This window comes from Mixophyes fleayi, chromosome 11 (assembly GCF_038048845.1).
Source record: "Mixophyes fleayi isolate aMixFle1 chromosome 11, aMixFle1.hap1, whole genome shotgun sequence".
Lineage (NCBI taxonomy): Eukaryota > Metazoa > Chordata > Amphibia > Anura > Limnodynastidae > Mixophyes > Mixophyes fleayi.
This window is the reverse complement of record NC_134412.1, coordinates 73,234,128-73,240,867: the sequence shown is the minus strand read 5'-3', so window position 1 is coordinate 73,240,867 and position 6,740 is coordinate 73,234,128.

Genomic DNA, 6,740 nt, shown 5'->3' with positions numbered 1-6,740 from the left:
AAAAATTGTATATTCAGTTGTTTTGTTTGAACCACTATCAGGAAGTGTAAAATGAGTGTGAGGTGTAGAAACACCCCAAACTTCACAAAAAGGAAAAAGAAAACACACCAGGCTATTTACAGTTGACCACATTGGGGTTTTACACCAGCATGTAAAATGACCACACATAGTGGACTTTGCATGAAATTGCAATACAAAATAATATAAACACTCTAATTGATTGGAATGTTTGCATTGCTAAATCATGAACTATATTTAAAAAAATATTTATTGATTATTTGTGTTTTTAAATTCAATTCAAATAATGTATATAGGGGGCTATTTATTTATCATGAACAGCCCCTTTGTGATGATATGTAAGAATTTTTTATTGGCGCTTATCACAATATAAAAAAAATAGCATTGTTATCGCTGGCTGTAAACCTTTCATGTAAGTAAAAATAAAAAAATAAAAAATCCTATCGCCAGTTAAAACTCCCATTTTCACTGATAATAATTGGGGGTTTTCACATTTTGAGTAAACTGCCTCTTCAATCAATCCTGGCAGTGTCTCAATAGCCTATTAGCGCTTGTCTGGCTGTCTGGTCAGACTCTGCCTTCGGCCGTCACTGGTAGTTACACGTACAGTCTCTGATTACACTGGAACACATTCACTTTATACCGTATGATTTCTCATTATCATTCCACCACAGTGTGACAGAGAGGAAAGTACCATGTTGGCAGATTGGGGCCTGTAGTAATCTCCCACTTAAATACCTGTCACAATACCGCTGCTACCAAATGTCACAATACTGTTATTGTCATCCCATCCCAACTGGCAAGAAGCTAACTGACGGCCACTGCAATCGCCTGACCCCTAGCGGGGTTCCCCTAGAAAACATTGACCATTTATCGTTAAAGTTACTCATCACCTAGGCAAGTATCTTAAAACAAAACTGTTTTATATACAGTGTCACCGAATGGCTAAACCCCATCTACAAATTGATACAACAGTGCTGCAAACATGTTGCCAGCTCATTCCTGCTCTTTCTAGAACCAAGCCGAATGTTACCATTATTTTTGTAAGAGCACATCGACTAGAGGCCGATCAAAGTTTATTGTTAGGCGAGCTGTCATAGCCCTGGACTACGTTCTCTTCTTTGACTCCTTGATTGGAGCAATGCTGTTCCGGATCAGTCCAACGGGAAGAGTAATCCCCCAGTTAGTACTGTCCATCCCAATCCTCTGTATCCCATGGTAGTGGGTGCTGGGTGTTAGGAGTTCATTAGATTACTCTTCGTGTTCAGATTATTTCCCCACTCTTTTCTGGGGTGGATCAGGGGGGAGTTGTCTCCCTCACATTCCCCATCACCCACTACCAGACTGACTATAAAATCTCCAGATAACAGTCCAATGCAATGGGCATCATTGCAACACACAAAGTTGCATAATTACTGGGATAAAGGTGATACCATGGTTTTTTCCCAGTTTAAACCTTAGTGGTGTTTTTGGGCACATTTGAGCACAGTTGAGGGTAGCCGATGCTAAAGCAGATAGTCTCAGTTCTTGGAGTGGTATTGGTCGGTGCCTACAGTCTTTGGAGTGTGAAATGACTTCATAAAAGGCTGAGAGTAGAGACATTCCGAGGCCACAGTAGCTACCTTGGGACACAGATACATTGATTAACCGACATAACATACAAAACATAGTACCACATGGTAACATTTAAGTATGTAAAGCAAATATTAACAAATGTTCTATCTATGAGAGGAGGTACCAGGCAGGATTAACCCTTAATAGAATAACCGGGTGCCCCACTATCACACTTACCCTCTGAGGCCATGGTGGTTGTGGCCCCTAACCTGAGATATGCATCATTTCACTATACAGAGTGAACCATTAGTAGTAGTCCTAACCTCTTGCATTCAGTTCAGTCTCCCATAGTGTGCACCGAAGATCTCAAACTTTAAACACAGCTGAGGACTATGTGGGTTGTGGTAGATCGATTCTATAAAATCTTTTGGCTTCATGGATGCTCGGAGGAGATCATTTCAGACTGAGATACACAATTTACATCCAAGTTTTGGCAAGCGCTATGCAAAAAATATGATTATTAAACTCAAATTGTCTTCCACCTATCACCTTCAGACCAATGAGCAAACTGAGAAAATAAACTAAAATCTTAGGATGTATGTCTCTGCTCATGAAGATAACTGGGTAGAGTTGTTGCTATGGGCAGAGTTTGCTCATGATCTTCATACCGATGGTTGTACCGCTAGGTCCCCTTTCTGTACTCTTTATAGGTATAATACATGCACACCCATGCAGGGGAGGGCTGGCAAATTTTAGCCCGGGGGGCAAGACTCGACTCAGCAGCCTATTAGGAACATTTTAAAGGGACAAAAATGCAGGTGGCCCAGTGATCCAGCCCAGGGTAGCCCACTATTGGAATGGCCCATCGAGCAGATGCCCCCTTGCCCCCCAGCCCAGCCATGCTATCTTCCATACCAGCAGCCAAGGTTCCTGCAGCCAATTAATTCTACTTTACTCAAATTTGCAGATATTTGGACTCAAGTCAGGAAGGGATTGGAAAAGACTTCAAGACAGTATAAAGTAGCTACTGATAAGAAAAGGCATGTAGCACAATGTTTGTCTCCTGGATATACGATACGGTTAAATACCCCTAAATCTCAGAATTGAAGTACCTTTCATGAAATTTGCACCTATATATTTAAAGAACCCTCTAACATACCCAACTACATTCATCTTTTGTTGTTGAAACAATTAGTTATCAGCAGATATTCATCTTCTTGTCATCCTCCCCCTCCTGTAATTGTTCAGCAACAGGAGGTTTATGAGCTTAAGCAAATACTGTATCCCCACATCTCTAAGGGAGTCTTGCAGTTTTTGGTAGATTGGAAAGGATACAGTTCTAAAGATCGCTTACGGTTTGAGATCCCTGAAATACATGCACATAGAGCCCTGAAAACTTTTGATAAGAAATATCCAGAAAAAAGCATTGATTGGGTGTTCAGAGCCCACCCTTAAGAGTGGAGGTACTGTCAAAAATCCTGTATTTAGATGCAGGATACAGCATTCAACTTTCGCTGCGCATTATAGTAAGCACAGCTGATGCAAGTTGACTGCTGACATCACAGGGACGGGGAGTTGAACTTCCAAGCAGTATATAAACCTGCGGTGTCTGTCATTCCCTGCCAGAGAAACAGCTTTGCTGTTCTGAGCTCCTAAATGAAATATTCTATTCATTGCTTGATCCTTGATTATTGACCTGGCTTGTTTCTGACTTTGTGATACCTGAATCGGTTTTGACCTTTGGCTTTTCCTAATTCTTTGAGATAATTATTTTTCTTTTTTTTTGTTCAGACACTGGGGGGGATAAATATATTAATCTGCAGTCTTGTCTAATTGCTAATTTTTGGCAATTTTCCGGCGGTATTTAAAACGACAATCGGCCTAGCTGCCACTTCAGAGAACAAGACCAGCACAGCATAAAATCGTCATCAATTACAAGGAGGTTTACCTCAATTCTCCTGGTCCCTGAACTTCGAATGTGAGTACTGGCGGATATTGCGGCCTACCAATGGGCCACATCACCGAAGAGATCCTCAAAGAACCCTCAGGATTGACTACTTCCTATTGCGGCATCTACATGACCCCCCCGCTTTGATTAACCACAACTCATTGGTCCCAGGCCCCCAGCCCTCCGGGTTTCTACCTACATAACACCAGCAGACAGTAAGACTTCTGTCGCAGCTGCTCCCCCCACCTCTGCCGCTATTGAACTTTCTTCAGCAGCACTTTGTCACGATCTGCCTACAGCTTATGCATTACATGCTGCTTTGCATGGCAGCTCCTGCCCTTTTGTCATTATTATTATATTTGTATTGGCAGTACCTCCATTCACCAGAGGTGCTGCTATTGTGCCTTATTGTGTGCATTAGGGGTTAACCTTCATGTTCACCAATTATCTCATGCACCTGGGTGTGGTTTTCCCTTTATATACCTGTCACTCCCAGCACACATGGCTGGTTATTGTTGTCCTATTCTGATGTCATATCCTGTGTTACCTGTGGATTCTTCCTCCTGCCTTGCTCCTCTGGTTCATGCTGCCTGGAATCTGTTCATACCCCTGCTTCCCTGCATTAGCTATGTACCTGCTTGTTTCTGGACATTTATATTATTTCCTGCATCAGCCTGCACCTTGTAATTACCACTACTCCTGACTACCTGTTATTTATACTCGTTTGCAAATAAACACAGAGTGTTTTCACCATATTCGTGACTCCTAGCTGTACTTCTGTTTGTAACCGTGACACACTTAGATCAGGTCACATAGCAACCATTGCCTAGCAATTATCATTATCATCCTCATCCGCAGCAGCTATTTATATAGCACCACTAATGCCGCAGCACTGTACAGAGAACTCGCATCAATCACATCAGAACACAGATAACACTATACTCAGCTTAGCCCTAAGTATCAAGGATATTATTAGAAAGCCGTAAAAACATCACAACAACCAGTGCAGGACTTTTCCCCACTACTAGTCAGCTTTATCACAATTACCATTGCAGCAAAGCACCAGGCTATCTATGTGGTAGACAAGAGCTGTATTACCTTCTAGTGTCACCAGAGGGCACAAAATAATTTATATTAAGGCCTCAAGATAATTCCTGCAAAATCATGCTCTTACGCTTCTTTACCAACATAAAATCATACTTGCCAACTCTCCCGGAATGTCCGGGAGACTCCCGCATTTTGCGAGAGTCTCCCGGACTCCCGGGCGAGTGTGGCAATCTCCCGCATCTGGATTATTCTGCCCACTTCCTAGTGAAGTGGGCAGAATTAAGTCCCAAACACCGCGATTCCCGGTGAATCGCGGCGTTTGGCCCCGCCCCCGCTGTCAAATGACGCGTTTTGCGTCATCACGTCATGGGGGCGGGTCCAAAATGACGTGCATTTTGGAGCCCCGCCCCCGTTACGCCCACCTCCTCCGCAGGCTCCCGGATTTCAAGATGAGAAAGTTGGTAAGTATGCATAAAATGCTCAGTCCTTATCCTCTAAGTTCAGCTTAATATACAAATCACCTGAACACTGGACGTCCAGGGTAACATGCATTGATCCTATTTGTAATCTATATGAACTCATCTTACAAGATCTCATATCAATGACTCTAGTATAGGAGAAAACCTCAGCAAACTTCTCATATCACATAAAATCAATAATAAGCATTGATCATTTCACATGCCAGCAAAACCTACTTTTCTACAGTTCTGCTCTCAATAGAATGATGAAAAAGGAAATGTGTAAGTATTGGTTTTCATGTTTCACTAACACATGCTGCTAGCTCACAATTCTTCTCATTAACATTTATAAACAATTTTGTATAGACAATTTCAGTGTTATATTTGAATGGCTTCCCTTGGTTGTCTCACCAAATGCTATTATAGATTTATATAGATGAATATTGACATTTTACTGTTAGGGTAATTTTACCTCTCCTTTATCAAGTCCCTTCAGATATCCGTGAAATAAGATGCTGATTAACTAGGAGATCAGTAATCAAGACACAGACATGCCAATGTCAAGATGGAACTGAGCTGTGCTCATTTATTAGTGGGTTACATTTATACATGAAAAAGCGTTTGATCTGGTTATAGGATAGAAACACATGATTGATATTTTCCTGAGTAAATATAAATCTTCTGACAAAGCTAGATAGTTCTCTTCATGTCACTTTTATAGGTTCTTCTTATCAACTTTCGCTGGCGCCAGTACTCCCAATGTCACCATCCATTATCCCCTGTCCTGGGCCTTCATCCGGGGTCTTTGAGATAGTTCAAGGCTGGAGCTGGTGATTACGCTGAATGTATTTTTAAGGCAATACCAACATTTTTAACTTCTTCACATATCATTATTACCATTATTGCTGAGGACCCTAGAGGTCCTTTCACACTGTACACAATTTAATTAGTATCGGTATGTTTTCACTTATTACTCTGGTTTTACCTCTATATAATTCTTAAATTAGTTTAACTTTATTAAGACCTATAGTTATTTTCTTTTCCTTACACTTCTTAGAGATCCCTTCCTCTTTAAACTTACGTCCCTACTTTTTCTTGAGATTCCCACAACATTTCCTAATGCACATGCCACTCCATGCCCCTGGCCACTGGTCATACCGCCCCCTTTACTTTCGGTGCTGTACCTAATTCACTCCAACTGTTTGTTGAAGTAAATTAGATACAACACTAGTTCTTTGAATCTGATTGGCTAAGACTTGTGCCGGTGAAGTTGGTATCAGGTCCATAATTTGGGACTGGTAATAATGTTATTAACCGAGGCTAAAGTAATGTTTGCAGAAGCTCTTTAAGGGACGTGTTCACCTATATAAACCGTCTTTTCATAAGAGCGTGATGTGCCTGCTTGTCACATTTGCTGCTCTATCCACCTTACCTGGGTCATGAGGGACTGAGAAACATGGAGGACAGTGGCTTTGTGTGTTATCCTGTTCGCGGGTGACTCCATGAACACTAGACATATCTGAGTGGGTGTGTTCTATGTGTATGTTTATAATGTGCTGTATATAATTTTTCTAAAATGTTCAGGGAAATATTCGTGCAGAGTTTTTCACGTCTTTGGCAGAATTTGATCATAAGTGTTCATCGCCAAATCCCCCTATTATATTTGTGGGACCTGAACGTTTCCCTTATAGAGCAGAATGACTTCTTACTACCTT